This window comes from Stegodyphus dumicola, chromosome 7 (assembly GCF_044657685.1).
Source record: "Stegodyphus dumicola isolate Sdum_Otavi_A_Nest chromosome 7, ASM4465768v1".
Lineage (NCBI taxonomy): Eukaryota > Metazoa > Arthropoda > Arachnida > Araneae > Eresidae > Stegodyphus > Stegodyphus dumicola.
In genome coordinates, this window is record NC_140774.1 from 193,607,539 (window position 1) to 193,624,396 (window position 16,858).

Genomic DNA, 16,858 nt, shown 5'->3' on the forward strand with positions numbered 1-16,858 from the left:
GGGCGTTCTAAATTTTCGAGCGGGGCGATCTATGTCTTCGAGGGGGGCGTTCTAAGTCTTCGAGAGGGCGTTAAGTCTTCGAGGGGCGTTCTATGTCTTCGAGGGGGGCCTTCTATGTTCTAAGCCTTCGAGGGGAGCGTTCTAAGTCTTCGAGGGGGGCGTTTTAAGTCGTCGCGGGGGCGTTCTATGTCTTCGAGGGGGGCATTCTAAGCCTTCGAGCTGGGCGTTCTAAGTATTCGCGGGGGCGTTCTATGTCTTCTAGGGGGCGTTCTAAGTCTTCGAGGGGGCGTTCTAAGTCTTCGAGGGGGCATACTAAGTCTTCGAGGGGCGACGGGACATTCTATGTGTTCGACGGGGGTTCTAAGTCTTCGAGGGGGGCGTTCAAAGTCTTCGAGGGAGGGCGTTCTGAGTCTTGGAGAAGGGATTCTGAGTCTTCGAGGGGGCGTTCTTAGTCTTCGAGGGGGCCGTTCTAAGTCTTCAAGGGGGTCCTTCTATGTTCTAAGTCTTCGAGGGGGCGTTCTATGTCTTCGAGGGGGGCGTTCTGAGTCTTCGAGGGGGCGCGTTCTGAGTCTTCGCGGGGGCGTTCTAAGTCTTCGAGGGGGGCGTTCTTAGTCTTCGAGGGGGGCGTTCTAAGTCTTCGAGGGGGCGTTCTAAGTCTTCGAGGGGCGTTCTATGTCTTCGAGGGGGGCCTTCTATGTTCTAAGTCTTCGAGGGGGGCCTTCTATGTTCTGAGTCTTCGAGGTGGCGTTCTGTGTGTTCGAGGGGGGCGTTCTAAGTCTTCGACAGGGCCATTCTAAGTCTTCGAGCGGGGCGTTCTAAGTCTTCGAGAGGGGCGTTCTAAGTCTTCGAGGGGGCGTTCTAAGTCTTCGAGGGAACGATCTATGTCTTCTAGGGGGCGTTCTAATTCTTCGTGGGGGGCAAGGGGACATTCTAAGTCTTCGAGGGGGCGTTCTAAGTCTTCTAGGGAGCCGTTCTGAGCTTTCGAGGGGGGCGTTCTAATTCTTCGTGGGGGGCAAGGGGACATTCTAAGTCTTCGAGGGGGCGTTCTAAGTCTTCTAGGGAGCCGTTCTGAGCTTTCGAGGGGGGCGTTCTAAGTCTTCGAGGGGTACGTTCTAAGTCTCCGAGGGGGCGTTCTAATTCTTGGAGAAGGGAATTCTAAGTCTTCGAGGGGGCATTCTAAGTCTTCGAGGGGCGAGGGGACATTCTAAGTCTTCGAGGGTGCGTTCTAAATCTTCGAGGGGGGCGTTCTTAGTCTTCGAGAGGGGCGTTCTAAGTCTTCGAGCGCGGCGTTCTAAGTATTCGAGGGGGGCGTTCTAAGTCTTCGCGGGGGGCGTTCTATGTCTTCGAGGGGGGCGTTCTATGTCTTCGAGGGGGCCGTTCTAAATCTTCGGGGGGCGATCTAAGTCTTCGAGCGGGACGTTCTAAGTCTTCGAGGGCGCGTTTTAAGTCTTCGAGGGGGGCAAGGGCACATTCTAAGTCTTCTAGGGAGGCGTTCTAAGTCTTCGAGGGGGGCGTTCTAATTCTTCGAGGGATGCGTTCTACGTTTTCGGGGAGGAGTTCTAAGTCTTCGGGGGGTGTTCTAAGTCTTCAAGGGGGCATACTAAATCTTCGACGGGCGACGGGCCATTCTATGTCTTCGAGGGGGGTTCTAAGTCTTCGAGGGGGGCGTTCTAAGTCGTCGAGGGAATGCGTTCTGAGTCTTCGAGAAGGGATTCTGAGACTTCGAGGGGGCGTTCTAAGTCTTCGAGGGGGGCGTTCTTAGTCTTCGAGGGGGGCGTTCCAAGTCTTCGAAGGGGTCCTTCTATGTTCTAAGTCTTCGAGGGGACGTTGTATGTCTTCGAGGGGGGCGTTCTGAGTTTTCGAGGGGGGCGTTCTGAGTCTTCGAGGGTGCGCGTTCTGAGTCTTCGAGGGGGGGCGTTCTGAGTCTTCGAGGTGGGGATTCTGAGTCTTCGAGGGGGCGTTCTAAGTCTTCGAGGGGGCGTTCTTACTTTTCGAGGGGGGCGTTCTAAGTCTTCCATGGGGGCGTTCTAAGTCTTCCATGGGGGCGTTCTATGTCTTCGAGGGGGGCGTTCTAAGTCTTCGAGGGGGGCGTTCTAAGTCTTCGAGGGGGCGTTAAGTCTTCGAGGGGCGTTCTATGTCTTCGAAGGGGGCCTTCTATGTTCTAAGTCTTCGAGGGGAGCGTTCTAAGTCTTCGAGGGGGCGTTTTAAGTCGTCGCGGGGGCGTTCTAAGTCTTCGAGGGGGGCATTCTAAGCCTTCGAGGGGGGCGTTCTGAGTCTTCGAGAGGTGCGTTCTAATTATTCGCGGGGGCGTACTATGTCTTCTAGGGGGCGTTCTAAGTCTTCGAGGGGGGCGTTCTAAATCTTTGAGGGGGCATACTAAGTCTTCGAGGGGCGAGGGGACATTCTAAGTCTTCGAGGGGGCGTTCTAAGTCTTCGAGGGGGGCGTTCTATGACTTCGAGAAGGGATTCTGAGTCTTCGAGGGGGCGTTCTAAATCTTCGAGGGGGGCGTTCTTAGTCTTCGAGGGGGGCGTTCTAAGTCTTCGAGAGGGGCGTTCTAAATCTTCGAGCGCTACGTTCTAAGTATTCGAGGGGGGCGTTCTAAGTCTTCGCGGGGGGCGTTCTATGTCTTCGAGGGGGCGTTCTAAGTCTTCGAGGGGGCGTTCTATGTCTTCGAGGGGGGCGTTCTAAATCTACGGGGGGCGTTCTAAGTCTTCGAGCGTGACGTTCTAAGTCTTCGAGGGCGCGTTTTAAGTCTTCGAGGGGGGCAAGGGCACATTCTAAGTCTTCTAGGGAGGCGTTCTAAGTCTTCGAGGGGGGCGTTCTAAGTCTTCGAGGGGGGCGTTCTAATTCTTCGAGGGATGCGTTCTACGTCTTCGGGGAGGAGTTCTAAGTCTTCGGGGGGTGTTCTAAGTCTTCGAGGGGGAATAATAAATCTTCGACGGCGACGGGACATTCTATGTCTTCGAGGGGGGGGTTCTAAGTCTTCGAGGGGGGCGTTCTAAGTCGTCGAGGGAGGGCGTTCTGAGTCTTCGAGAAGGGATTCTGAGACTTCGAGGGGGCGTTCTAAGTCTTCGAGGGGGGCGTTCTGAGTCTTCGAGGGGGGCGTTCGAAGTCTTCGAAGGGGTCCTTCTATGTTCTAAGTCTTCGAAGGGGCGTTGTATGTCTTCGAGGGGGGCGTTCTGAGTTTTCGAGGGGGGCGTTCTGAGTCTTCGAGGGGGCGCGTTCTGAGTCTTCGAGGGGGGGGCGTTCTGAGTCTTCGAGGTGGGGATTCTGAGTCTTCGAGGGGGCGTTCTAAGTCTTCGAGGGGGCGTCCTAAGTCTTCGAGGGGGCGTTCTTACTTTTCGAGGGGGGCGTTCTAAGTCTTCCATGGGGGCGTTCTAAGTTTTCCATGGGGGCGTTCTATGTCTTCGAGGGGGGCGTTCTAAGTCTTCGAGGGGGCGTTCTAAGTCTTCGAGGGGGCGTTAAGTCTTCGAGGGGAGTTCTATGTCTTCGAGGGTGCGTTCTAAATCTTCGAGGGGGCGTTCTATGTCTTCGAGGGGGGCGTTCTAAATCTACGGGGGGCGTTCTAAGTCTTCGAGCGGGACGTTCGAAGTCTTCGAGGGCGCGTTTTAAGTCTTCGAGGGGGGCAAGGGCACATTCTAAGTCTTCTAGGGAGGCGTTCTAAGTCTTCGAGGGGGGCGTTCTAAATCTTCGAGGGGGGCGTTTTAAGTCGTCGCAGGGGCGTTCTAAGTCTTCGAGGGGGGCATTCTAAGCCTTCGAGGGGGGCGTTCTGAGTCTTCGAGAGGGGCGTTCTAAGTATTCGCGGGGGCGTTCTATTTCTTCTAGGGGGCGTTCTAAGTCTTCGAGGGGGGCGTTCTAAGACTTCGAGGGGGGCGTTCTAAGTCTTCGAGGGGCATACTAAGTCTTCGAGGGGCGAGGGGACATTCTAAGTCTTCGAGGGGGCGTTCTAAGTCTTCGAGGGGGCGTTCTAAATCTTCGAGGGGGGCGTTCTTAGTCTTCGAGGGGGGCGTTCTAAGTCTTCGAGAGGGGCGTTCTAAGTGTTCGAGCGGGGCGTTCTAAGTCTTCGAGGGGGGCGTTCTAAGTCTTCGAGGGGGCGTTCTATGTCTTCGCGGGGGGCGTTCTAAGTATTCGAGGGGGCGTTCTAAGTCTTCGAGGGGGCGTTCTAATTCTTCGAGGGGGCGTTCTATGTCTTCGAGGTGGGCGTTCTAAATCTTCGGGGGGCGTTCTAAGTCTTCGAGCGGGACGTTCTAAGTCTTCGAGGGCGCGTTTTAAGTCTTCGAGGGGGGCAAGGGCACATTCTAAGTCTTCTAGGGAGGCGTTCTATGTCTTCGAGAAGGGATTCTGAGTCTTCGAGGGGGCGTTCTTAGTTTTCGAGGGGGGCGTTCTAAGTCTTCGAGCGGGGCGTTCTAAGTCTTCGAGGGGCGTTCTAAGTCTTCGAGGGGGGCATTCTAAGCCTTCGATGGGGGCGTTCTGAGTCTTCAAGAGGGGCGTTCTAAGTATTCGCGGGAGCGTTCTATGTCTTCTAGGGGGCGTTCTAAGTCTTCGAGGGGGGCGTTCTAAGTCTTCGAGGGGGCATACTAAGTCTTCGAGGGGCGACGGGACATTCTATGTCTTCGAGAGGGGTTCTGAGTCTTCGAGGGGGGCGTTCAAAGTCGTCGAGGGAGGGCGTTCTGAGTCTTCGAGAAGGGATTCTGAGTCTTCGAGGGGGCGTTCTTAGTCTTCGAGGGGGCCGTTCTAAGTCTTCAAGGGGGTCATTCTATGTTCTAAGTCTTCGAGAGGGGCGTTCTATGTCTTCGAGGGGGGCGTTCTGAGTCTTCGAGGGGGCGCGTTCTGAGTCTTCGAGGGGGCGTTTTAAGTCTTCGAGGGGGGCGTTCTTAGTCTTCGAGGGGGCGTTCTAAGTCTTCGAGGGGGCGTTCTAAGTCTTCCATGGGGGCGTTCTAATTCTTTGAGCGGGGCGTTCTATTTCTTCGAGGGGGGCGTTCGAAGTCTTCGAGGGGGCCTTCGAAGTCTTCGAGGGGCGTTCTATGTCTTCGAGGGGGTCCTTCTATGTTCTAAGTCTTCGAGGGGGGCCTTCTATGTTCTGAGTCTTCGAGGGGGCGTTCTGAGTCTTCGAGGGGGACGTTCTAAGTCTTCGAGGGGGCCATTCTAAGTCTTCGAACGGGGCGTTCTAAGTCTTCGAGGGGGGCGTTCTAAGTCTTCGAGGGGGCGTTCTAATTCTTCGTGGGGGGCAAGGGGACATTCTAAGTCTTCGAGGGGGCGTTCTAAGTCTTCTAGGGAGCCGTTCTAAGCTTTCGAGGGGGCGTTCTCAGTCTTCGAGGGGGGCGTTCTAAGTCTTCGAGGGGTACGTTCTAAGTCTTCGAGGGGGCCGTTCTTTGTCTTCGAGAAGGGATTCTGAGTCTTCGAGGGGGCGTTCTAAGTCTTCGAGGGGGGCGTTCTTCGTCTTCGAGGGGGCGTTCTAAGTCTTCGAAAGGGGCGTTCTAAGTCTTCGAGGGGGGCGTTCTAAGTCTTCGCGGGGGGCGTTCTAAGTCTTCGCGGGGGGCGTTCTAATTCTTCGAGGGGGCGTTCTAAGTCTTCGAGGGGCGTTCTATGTCTTCGAGGGGGGCGTTCTAAATCTTCGAGGGGCGTTCTAAGTCTTCGAGGGGGGCGTTCTAAGTCTTCGCGGGGGGCGTTCTATGTCTTCGAGGGGGCGTTCTAAGTCTTCGAGGGGGCGTTCTATGTCTTCGAGGGGGGCGTTCTAAATCTACGGGGGGCGTTCTAAGTCTTCGAGCGTGACGTTCTAAGTCTTCGAGGGCGCGTTTTAAGTCTTCGAGGGGGGCAAGGGCACATTCTAAGTCTTCTAGGGAGGCGTTCTAAGTCTTCGAGGGGGGCGTTCTAAGTCTTCGAGGGGGGCGTTCTAATTCTTCGAGGGATGCGTTCTACGTCTTCGGGGAGGAGTTCTAAGTCTTCGGGGGGTGTTCTAAGTCTTCGAGGGGGAATAATAAATCTTCGACGGCGACGGGACATTCTATGTCTTCGAGGGGGGGGTTCTAAGTCTTCGAGGGGGGCGTTCTAAGTCGTCGAGGGAGGGCGTTCTGAGTCTTCGAGAAGGGATTCTGAGACTTCGAGGGGGCGTTCTAAGTCTTCGAGGGGGGCGTTCTGAGTCTTCGAGGGGGGCGTTCGAAGTCTTCGAAGGGGTCCTTCTATGTTCTAAGTCTTCGAAGGGGCGTTGTATGTCTTCGAGGGGGGCGTTCTGAGTTTTCGAGGGGGGCGTTCTGAGTCTTCGAGGGGGCGCGTTCTGAGTCTTCGAGGGGGGGGCGTTCTGAGTCTTCGAGGTGGGGATTCTGAGTCTTCGAGGGGGCGTTCTAAGTCTTCGAGGGGGCGTCCTAAGTCTTCGAGGGGGCGTTCTTACTTTTCGAGGGGGGCGTTCTAAGTCTTCCATGGGGGCGTTCTAAGTTTTCCATGGGGGCGTTCTATGTCTTCGAGGGGGGCGTTCTAAGTCTTCGAGGGGGGCGTTCTAAGTCTTCGAGGGGGCGTTAAGTCTTCGAGGGGAGTTCTATGTCTTCGAAGGGGGCCTTCTATGTTCTAAGTCTTCGAGGGGAGCGTTCAAAGTCTTCGAGGGGGCGTTTTAAGTCGTCGCGGGGGCGTTCTAAGTCTTCGAGGGGAAAATTCTAAGCCTTCGAGGGGGGCGTTCTGAGTCTTCGAGAGGGGCGTTTTAAGTATTCGCGGGGGCGTACTATGTATTCTAGGGGGCGTTCTAAGTCTTCGAGGGGGGCGTTCTAAGTCTTCGAGGGGGCATACTAAGTCTTCGAGGGGCGAGGGGACATTCTAAGTCTTCGAGGGGGCGTTCTAAGTCTTCGAGGGGGGCGTTCTATGTCTTCGAGAAGGGATTCTGAGTCTTCGAGGGGGCGTTCTAAATCTTCGAGGTGGGCGTTCTTAGTCTTCGAGGGGGGCGTTCTAAGTCTTCGAGCGCTGCGTTCTAAGTATTCGAGGGGGGCGTTCTAAGTCTTCGCGGGGGGCGTTCTAAGTCTTCGAGGGGGCGTTCTAAGTCTTCGAGGGTGCGTTCTAAATCTTCGAGGGGGCGTTCTATCTCTTCGAGGGGGGCGTTCTAAATCTACGGGGGGCGTTCTAAGTCTTCGAGCGGGACGTTCGAAGTCTTCGAGGGCGCGTTTTAAGTCTTCGAGGGGGGCAAGGGCACATTCTAAGTCTTCTAGGGAGGCGTTCTAAGTCTTCGAGGGGGGCGTTCTAAATCTTCGAGGGGGGCGTTTTAAGTCGTCGCAGGGGCGTTCTAAGTCTTCGAGGGGGGCATTCTAAGCCTTCGAGGGGGGCGTTCTGAGTCTTCGAGAGGGGCGTTCTAAGTATTCGCGGGGGCGTTCTATTTCTTCTAGGGGGCGTTCTAAGTCTTCGAGGGGGGCGTTCTAAGACTTCGAGGGGGGCGTTCTAAGTCTTCGAGGGGGCATACTAAGTCTTCGAGGGGCGAGGGGACATTCTAAGTCTTCGAGGGGGCGTTCTAAGTCTTCGAGGGGGCGTTCTAAATCTTCGAGGGGGGCGTTCTTAGTCTTCGAGGGGGGCGTTCTAAGTCTTCGAGAGGGGCGTTCTAAGTGTTCGAGCGGGGCGTTCTAAGTCTTCGAGGGGGGCGTTCTAAGTCTTCGAGGGGGCGTTCTATGTCTTCGCGGGGGGCGTTCTAAGTATTCGAGGGGGCGTTCTAAGTCTTCGAGGGGGCGTTCTAATTCTTCGAGGGGGCGTTCTATGTCTTCGAGGTGGGCGTTCTAAATCTTCGGGGGGCGTTCTAAGTCTTCGAGCGGGACGTTCTAAGTCTTCGAGGGCGCGTTTTAAGTCTTCGAGGGGGGCAAGGGCACATTCTAAGTCTTCTAGGGAGGCGTTCTATGTCTTCGAGAAGGGATTCTGAGTCTTCGAGGGGGCGTTCTTAGTTTTCGAGGGGGGCGTTCTAAGTCTTCGAGCGGGGCGTTCTAAGTCTTCGAGGGGCGTTCTAAGTCTTCGAGGGGGGCATTCTAAGCCTTCGATGGGGGCGTTCTGAGTCTTCAAGGGGGGCGTTCTAAGTATTCGCGGGAGCGTTCTATGTCTTCTAGGGGGCGTTCTAAGTCTTCGAGGGGGGCGTTCTAAGTCTTCGAGGGGGCAAACTAAGTCTTCGAGGGGCGACGGGACATTCTATGTCTTCGAGAGGGGTTCTGAGTCTTCGAGGGGGGCGTTCAAAGTCGTCGAGGGAGGGCGTTCTGAGTCTTCGAGAAGGGATTCTGAGTCTTCGAGGGGGCGTTCTTAGTCTTCGAGGGGGCCGTTCTAAGTCTTCAAGGGGGTCATTCTATGTTCTAAGTCTTCGAGAGGGGCGTTCTATGTCTTCGAGGGGGGCGTTCTGAGTCTTCGAGGGGGCGCGTTCTGAGTCTTCGAGGGGGCGTTTTAAGTCTTCGAGGGGGGCGTTCTTAGTCTTCGAGGGGGCGTTCTAAGTCTTCGAGGGGGCGTTCTAAGTCTTCCATGGGGGCGTTCTAATTCTTTGAGCGGGGCGTTCTATTTCTTCGAGGGGGGCGTTCTAAGTCTTCGAGGGGGCCTTCGAAGTCTTCGAGGGGCGTTCTATGTCTTCGAGGGGTTCCTTCTATGTTCTAAGTCTTCGAGGGGGGCCTTCTATGTTCTGAGTCTTCGAGGGGGCGTTCTGAGTCTTCGAGGGGGACGTTCTAAGTCTTCGAGGGGGCCATTCTAAGTCTTCGAACGGGGCGTTCTAAGTCTTCGAGGGGGGCGTTCTAAGTCTTCGAGGGGGCGTTCTAATTCTTCGTGGGGGGCAAGGGGACATTCTAAGTCTTCGAGGGGGCGTTCTAAGTCTTCTAGGGAGCCGTTCTAAGCTTTCGAGGGGGCGTTCTCAGTCTTCGAGGGGGGCGTTCTAAGTCTTCGAGGGGTACGTTCTAAGTCTTCGAGGGGGCCGTTCTTTGTCTTCGAGAAGGGATTCTGAGTCTTCGAGGGGGCGTTCTAAGTCTTCGAGGGGGGCGTTCTTCGTCTTCGAGGGGGCGTTCTAAGTCTTCGAAAGGGGCGTTCTAAGTCTTCGAGGGGGGCGTTCTAAGTCTTCGCGGGGGGCGTTCTAAGTCTTCGCGGGGGGCGTTCTAATTCTTCGAGGGGGCGTTCTAAGTGTTCGAGGGGCGTTCTATGTCTTCGAGGGGGGCGTTCTAAATCTTCGAGGGGCGTTCTAAGTCTTCGAGCGGGACGTTCTAAGTCTTCGAGGGGGCGTTTTAAGTCTTCGAGGGGGGCGTTCTAAGTTTTCGAGGGGGCATTCTAAGTCTTCTAGGGGGCAAGGGCACATTCTAAGTCTTCTAGGGAGGCGTTCTAAGTCTTCGGATGGGGCGTTCTAATTCTTCGAGGGATGCGTTCTACGTCTTCGGGGAGGAGTTCTAAGTCTTCGGGGGGTGTTCTAAGTCTTCGAGGGGGCATACTAAATCTTCGAAGGGCGACGGGACATTCTATGTCTTCGAGGGGGGTTCTAAGTTTTCGAGGTTGGCGTTCTGAGTCTTCGAGGGGGCGCGTTCTGAGTCTTCGAGGTGGGGATTCTTAGTCTTCGAGGGGGCGTTCTAAGTCTTCGAGGGGGGCGTTCTTAGTTTGCGAGGGGGGCGTTCTAAGTCTTCGAGGGGGCGTTCTAAGTCTTCGAGGGGGGCGTTCTAAGTCGTCGAGGGAGGGCGTTCTGAGTCTTCGAGAAGGGATTCTGAGACTTCGAGGGGCGTTCTAAGTCTTCGAGGGGGGCGTTCTGAGTCTTCGAGGGGGGCGTTCGAAGTCTTCGAAGGGGTCCTTCTATGTTCTAAGTCTTCGAAGGGGCGTTGTATGTCTTCGAGAGGGGCGTTCTGAGTTTTCGAGGGGGGCGTTCTGAGTCTTCGAGGGGGCGCGTTCTGAGTCTTCGAGGGGGGGGCGTTCTGAGTCTTCGAGGTGGGGATTCTGAGTCTTCGAGGGGGCGTTCTAAGTCTTCGAGGGGGCGTCCTAATTCTTCGAGGGGGCGTTCTTACTTTTCGAGGGGGGCGTTCTAAGTCTTCCATGGGGGCGTTCTAAGTTTTCCATGGGGGCGTTCTATGTCTTCGAGGGGGGCGTTCTAAGTCTTCGAGGGGGGCGTTCTAAGTCTTCGAGGGGGGCGTTCTAAGTCTTCGAGGGGGCGTTAAGTCTTCGAGGGGAGTTCTATGTCTTCGAAGGGGGCCTTCTATGTTCTAAGTCTTCGAGGGGAGCGTTCAAAGTCTTCGAGGGGGCGTTTTAAGTCGTCGCGGGGGCGTTCTAAGTCTTCGAGGGGGGCATTCTAAGCCTTCGAGGGGGGCGTTCTGAGTCTTCGAGAGGGGCGTTTTAAGTATTCGCGGGGGCGTACTATGTATTCTAGGGGGCGTTCTAAGTCTTCGAGGGGGGCGTTCTAAGTCTTCGAGGGGGCATACTAAGTCTTCGAGGGGCGAGGGGACATTCTAAGTCTTCGAGGGGGCGTTCTAAGTCTTCGAGGGGGGCGTTCTATGTCTTCGAGAAGGGATTCTGAGTCTTCGAGGGGGCGTTCTAAATCTTCGAGGTGGGCGTTCTTAGTCTTCGAGGGGGGCGTTCTAAGTCTTCGAGAGGGGCGTTCTAAGTCTTCGAGCGCTGCGTTCTAAGTATTCGAGGGGGGCGTTCTAAGTCTTCGCGGGGGGCATTCTAAGTCTTCGAGGGGGCGTTCTAAGTCTTCGAGTGTGCGTTCTAAATCTTCGAGGGGGCGTTCTATGTCTTCGAGGGGGGCGTTCTAAATCTACGGGGGCGTTCTAAGTCTTCGAGCGGGACGTTCGAAGTCTTCGAGGGCGCGTTTTAAGTCTTCGAGGGGGGCAAGGACACATTCTAAGTCTTCTAGGGAGGCGTTCTAAGTCTTCGAGGGGGGCGTTCTAAATCTTCGAGGGGGGCGTTTTAAGTCGTCGCAGGGGCGTTCTAAGTCTTCGAGGGGGGCATTCTAAGCCTTCGAGGGGGGCGTTCTGAGTCTTCGAGAGGGGCGTTCTAAGTATTCGCGGGGGCGTTCTATTTCTTCTAGGGGGCGTTCTAAGTCTTCGAGGGGGGCGTTCTAAGTCTTCGAGGGGGCATACTAAGTCTTCGAGGGGCGAGGGGACATTCTAAGTCTTCGAGGGGGCGTTCTAAGTCTTCGAGGGGGCGTTCTAAATCTTCGAGGGGGGCGTTCTTAGTCTTCGAGGGGGGCGTTCTAAGTCTTCGAGAGGGGCGTTCTAAGTGTTCGAGCGGGGCGTTCTAAGTCTTCGAGGGGGGCGTTCTAAGTCTTCGAGGGGGCGTTCTATGTCTTCGCGGGGGGCGTTCTAAGTATTCGAGGGGGCGTTCTAAGTCTTCGAGGGGGCGTTCTAATTCTTCGAGGGGGCGTTCTATGTCTTCGAGGTGGGCGTTCTAAATCTTCGGGGGGCGTTCTAAGTCTTCGAGCGGGACGTTCTAAGTCTTCGAGGGCGCGTTTTAAGTCTTCGAGGGGGGCAAGGGCACATTCTAAGTCTTCTAGGGAGGCGTTCTATGTCTTCGAGAAGGGATTCTGAGTCTTCGAGGGGGCGTTCTTAGTTTTCGAGGGGGGCGTTCTAAGTCTTCGAGCGGGGCGTTCTAAGTCTTCGAGGGGCGTTCTAAGTCTTCGAGGGGGGGCATTCTAAGCCTTCGATGGGGGCGTTCTGAGTCTTCGAGGGGGGCGTTCTAAGTATTCGCGGGAGCGTTCTATGTCTTCTAGGGGGCGTTCTAAGTCTTCGAGGGGGGCGTTCTAAGTCTTCGAGGGGGCATACTAAGTCTTCGAGGGGCGACGGGACATTCTATGTCTTCGAGGGGGGTTCTGAGTCTTCGAGGGGGGCGTTCAAAGTCGTCGAGGGAGGGCGTTCTGAGTCTTCGAGAAGGGATTCTGAGTCTTCGAGGGGGCGTTCTTAGTCTTCGAGGGGGCCGTTCTAAGTCTTCAAGGGGGTCATTCTATGTTCTAAGTCTTCGAGAGGGGCGTTCTATGTCTTCGAGGGGGGCGTTCTGAGTCTTCGAGGGGGCGCGTTCTGAGTCTTCGAGGGGGCGTTTTAAGTCTTCGAGGGGGGCGTTCTTAGTCTTCGAGGGGGCGTTCTAAGTCTTCGAGGGGGCGTTCTAAGTCTTCCATGGGGGCGTTCTAATTCTTTGAGCAGGGCGTTCTATTTCTTCGAGGGGGGCGTTCTAAGTCTTCGAGGGGGCCTTCGAAGTCTTCGAGGGGCGTTCTATGTCTTCGAGGGGGGTCCTTCTATGTTCTAAGTCTTCGAGGGGGGCCTTCTATGTTCTGAGTCTTCGAGGGGGCGTTCTGAGTCTTCGAGGGGGACGTTCTAAGTCTTCGAGGGGGCCATTCTAAGTCTTCGAACGGGGCGTTCTAAGTCTTCGAGGGGGGCGTTCTAAGTCTTCGAGGGGGCGTTCTAATTCTTCGTGGGGGGCAAGGGGACATTCTAAGTCTTCGAGGGGGCGTTCTAAGTCTTCTAGGGAGCCGTTCTAAGCTTTCGAGGGGGGCGTTCTCAGTCTTCGAGGGGGGCGTTCTAAGTCTTCGAGGGGTACGTTCTAAGTCTTCGAGGGGGCCGTTCTTTGTCTTCGAGAAGGGATTCTGAGTCTTCGAGGGGGCATTCTAAGTCTTCGAGGGGGGCGTTCTTAGTCTTCGAGGGGGCGTTCTAAGTCTTCGAAAGGGGCGTTCTAAGTCTTCGAGCGGGGCGTTCTAAGTCTTCGAGGGGGGCGTTCTAAGTCTTCGCGGGGGGCGTTCTAAGTCTTCGCGGGGGGCGTTCTAATTCTTCGAGGGGGCGTTCTAAGTCTTCGAGGGGCGTTCTATGTCTTCGAGGGGGGCGTTCTAAATCTTCGAGGGGCGTTCTAAGTCTTCGAGCGGGATGTTCTAAGTCTTCGAGGGGGCGTTTTAAGTCTTCGAGGGGGGCGTTCTAAGTTTTCGAGGGGGCATTCTAAGTCTTCTAGGGGGCAAGGGCACATTCTAAGTCTTCTAGGGAGGCGTTCTAAGTCTTCGGATGGGGCGTTCTAATTCTTCGAGGGATGCGTTCTACGTCTTCGGGGAGGAGTTCTAAGTCTTCGGGGGGTGTTCTAAGTCTTCGAGGGGGCATACTAAATCTTCGAAGGTCGACGGGACATTCTATGTCTTCGAGGGGGGTTCTAAGTTTTCGAGGGGGGCGTTCTGAGTCTTCGAGGGGGCGCGTTCTGAGTCTTCGAGGTGGGGATTCTTAGTCTTCGAGGGGGCGTTCTAAGTCTTCGAGGGGGGCGTTCTTAGTTTGCGAGGGGGGCGTTCTAAGTCTTCGAGGGGGCGTTCTAAGTCTTCCATGGGGGCGTTATAAGTCTTCGAGCGGGGCGTTCTATGTCTTCGAGCGGGGCGTTCTATGTCTTCGAGGGGGGCCTTCTATGTTCTGAGTCTTCGAGGGGGCGTTCTGAGTGTTCGAGGGGGGCGTTCTAAGTCTTCGAGGGGGCTATTCTAAGTCTTCGAGCGGGGCGTTCTAAGTCTTCGAGGCGGGCGTACTAAGTCTTCGAGGGGGCGTTCTAAGTCTTCGAGGGAACGATCTATGTCTTCTACGGGGCGTTCTAATTCTTCGTGGGGGGCAAGGGGACATTCAAAGTCCTCGAGGAGGCGTTCTAAGTCTTCTAGGGAGCCGTTCTGAGCTTTCGAGGGGGGCGTTCTCAGTCTTCGAGGGGGGCGTTCTAAGTCTTCGAGGGGTACGTTCTAAATCTTCGAGGGGGCGTTCTAATTCTTGGAGAAGGGAATTCTAAGTCTTCGAGGGGGCATTCTAAGTCTTCGAGGGGCGAGGGGACATTCTAAGTCTTCGAGGGGGCGTTCTAAGTCTTCGAGGGGGGCGTTCTATGTCTTCGAGGGGGGCGTTCTAAGTCTGCGAGGGGGCGTTCTAAGTCTTCCATGGGGGTGTTCTAAGTCTTTGAGCGGGGCGTTCTATGTCTTCGAGGGGGCGTTCTAAGTCTTCGAGGGGGCGTTCTAAGTCTTCGAGGGGGCGTTCTATGTCTTCTAGGGGGCGTTCTAATTCTTCGTGGGGGGCAAGGGGACATTCTAAGTCTTCGAGGGGGCCTTCTAAGTCTTCTAGGGAGCCGTTCTAAGCTTTCGAGGGGGGCGTTCTCAGGCTTCGAGGGGGGCGTTCTAAGTCTTCGAGGGGTACGTTCTAAGTCTTCGAGGGGGCGTTCTAATTCTTGGAGAAGGGAATTCTAAGTCTTCGAGGGGGCATTCTAAGTCTTCGAGCGGGACGTTCTAAGTCTTCGGGGGGCGTTGTAAGTCTTCGAGCGGGACGTTCTAAGTTTTCGAGGGGGCATTCTAAGTCTTCTTGGGGGGCAAGGGCACATTCTAAGTCTTCTAGGGAGGCGTTCGAAGTCTTCGAGGGGGGCGTACTAATTCTTCGAGGGATGCGTTCTACGTCTTCGGGGAGGAGTTCTAAGTCTTCGGGGGGTGTTCTAAGTCTTCGAGGGGGCATACTAAATCTTCGAGGGGCGACGGGACATTCTATGTCTTCGAGGGGGGCGTTTTAAGTCGTCGAGGGAGGGCGTTCTGAGTCTTCGAGAAGGGATTCTGAGACTTCGAGGGGGCGTTCTAAGTGTTCGAGGGGGGCGTTCTTAGTCTTCGAGGGGGGCGTTCTAAGTCTTCGAAGGGGTCCTTCTATGTTCTAAGTCTTCGAGGTTGGCATTGTATGTTTCGAGGGGGGCATTCTGAGTTTTCGAGGGGGGCGTTCTGAGTCTTCGAGGGGGCGCGTTCTGAGTCTTCGAGGGGGGGCGTTCTGAGTCTTCGAGGTGGGGATTCTGAGTCTTCCAGGGGGCGTTCTAAGTCTTCGAGGGGGGGTTCTAAGTCTTCCATGGGGGCGTTCTAAATTTTCGAGCGGGGCGATCTATGTCTTCGAGCGGGACGTTCTAAGTCTTCGAGGGCGCGTTTTAAGTCTTCGAGGGGGGCAAGGACACATTCTAAGTCTTCTAGGGAGGCGTTCTAAGTCTTCGAGGGGGGCGTTCTAATTCTTCGAGGGATGCGTTCTACGTTTTCGGGGAGGAGTTCTAAGTCTTCGGGGGGTGTTCTAAGTCTTCAAGGGGGCATACTAAATCTTCGACGGGCGACGGGCCATTCTATGTCTTTGAGGGGGGTTCTAAGTCTTCGAGGGGGGCGTTCTAAGTCGTCGAGGGAATGCGTTCTGAGTCTTCGAGAATGGATTCTGAGACTTCGAGGGGGCGTTCTAAGTCTTCGAGGGGGGCGTTCTTAGTCTTCGAGGGGGGCGTTCCAAGTCTTCGAAGGGGTCCTTCTATGTTCTAAGTCTTCGAGGGGACGTTGTATGTCTTCGAGGGGGGCGTTCTGAGTTTTCGAGGGGGGCGTTCTGAGTCTTCGAGGGTGCGCGTTCTGAGTCTTCGAGGGGGGGCGTTCTGAGTCTTCGAGGTGGGGATTCTGAGTCTTCGAGGGGGCGTTCTAAGTCTTCGAGGGGGCGTTCTAAGTCTTCGAGGGGGCGTTCTTACTTTTCGAGGGGGGCGTTCTAAGTCTTCCATGGGGGCGTTCTAAGTCTTCCATGGGGCGTTCTATGTCTTCGAGGGGGGCGTTCTAAGTCTTCGAGGGGGGCGTTCTAACTCTTCGAGGGGGCGTTAAGTCTTCGAGGGGCGTTCTATGTCTTCGAAGGGGGCCTTCTATGTTCTAAGTCTTCGAGGGGAGCGTTCTAAGTCTTCGAGGGGGCGATTTAAGTCGTCGCGGGGGCGTTCTAAGTCTTCGAGGGGGGCATTCTAAGCCTTCGAGGGGGCGTTCTGAGTCTTCGAGAGGTGCGTTCTAATTATTCGCGGGGGCGTACTATGTCTTCTAGGGGGCGTTCTAAGTCTTCGAGGGGGGCGTTCTAAATCTTTGAGGGGGCATACTAAGTCTTCGAGGGGCGAGGGGACATTCTAAGTCTTCGAGGGGCGAGGGGACATTCTAAGTCTTCGAGGGGGCGTTCTAAGTCTTCGAGGGGGGCGTTCTATGTCTTCGAGAAGGGATTCTGAGTCTTCGAGGGGGCGTTCTAAATCTTCGAGGGGGGCGTTCTTAGTCTTCGAGGGGGGCGTTCTAAGTCTTCGAGAGGGGCGTTCTAAATCTTCGAGCGCTGCGTTCTAAGTATTCGAGGGGGGCGTTCTAAGTCTTCGCGGGGGGCGTTCTAAGTCTTCGAGGGGGCGTTCTAAGTCTTCGAGGGGGCGTTCTAAGTCTTCGAGGGGGCGTTCTATGTCTTCGAGGGGGGCGTTCTAAATCTACGGGGGGCGTTCTAAGTCTTCGAGCGGGACGTTCTAAGTCTTCGAGGGCGCGTTTTAAGTCTTCGAGGGGGGCAAGGGCACATTCAAAGTCTTCTAGGGAGGCGTTCTAAGTCTTCGAGGGGGGCGTTCTAAGTCTTCGAGGGGGGGCGTTCTAATTCTTCGAGGGATGCGTTCTACGTCTTCGGGGAGGAGTTCTAAGTCTTCGGGGGGTGTTCTAAGTCTTCGAGGGGGAATAATAAATCTTCGACGGCGACGGTACATTCTATGTCTTCGAGGGGGGGGTTCTAAGTCTTCGAGGGGGGCGTTCTAAGTCGTCGAGGGAGGGCGTTCTGAGTCTTCGAGAAGGGATTCTGAGACTTCGAGGGGGCGTTCTAAGTCTTCGAGGGGGGCGTTCTGAGTCTTCGAGGGGGGCGTTCGAAGTCTTCGAAGGGGTCCTTCTATGTTCTAAGTCTTCGAAGGGGCGTTGTATGTCTTCGAGGAGGGCGTTCTGAGTTTTCGAGGGGGGCGTTCTGAGTCTTCGAGGGGACGCGTTCTGAGTCTTCGAGGGGGGGCGTTCTGAGTCTTCGAGGTGGGGATTCTGAGTCTTCGAGGGGGCGTTCTAAGTCTTCGAGGGGGCGTCCTAAGTCTTCCATGGGGGCGTTCTAAGTCTTCCATGGGGGCGTTCTATGTCTTCGAGGGGGGCGTTCTAAG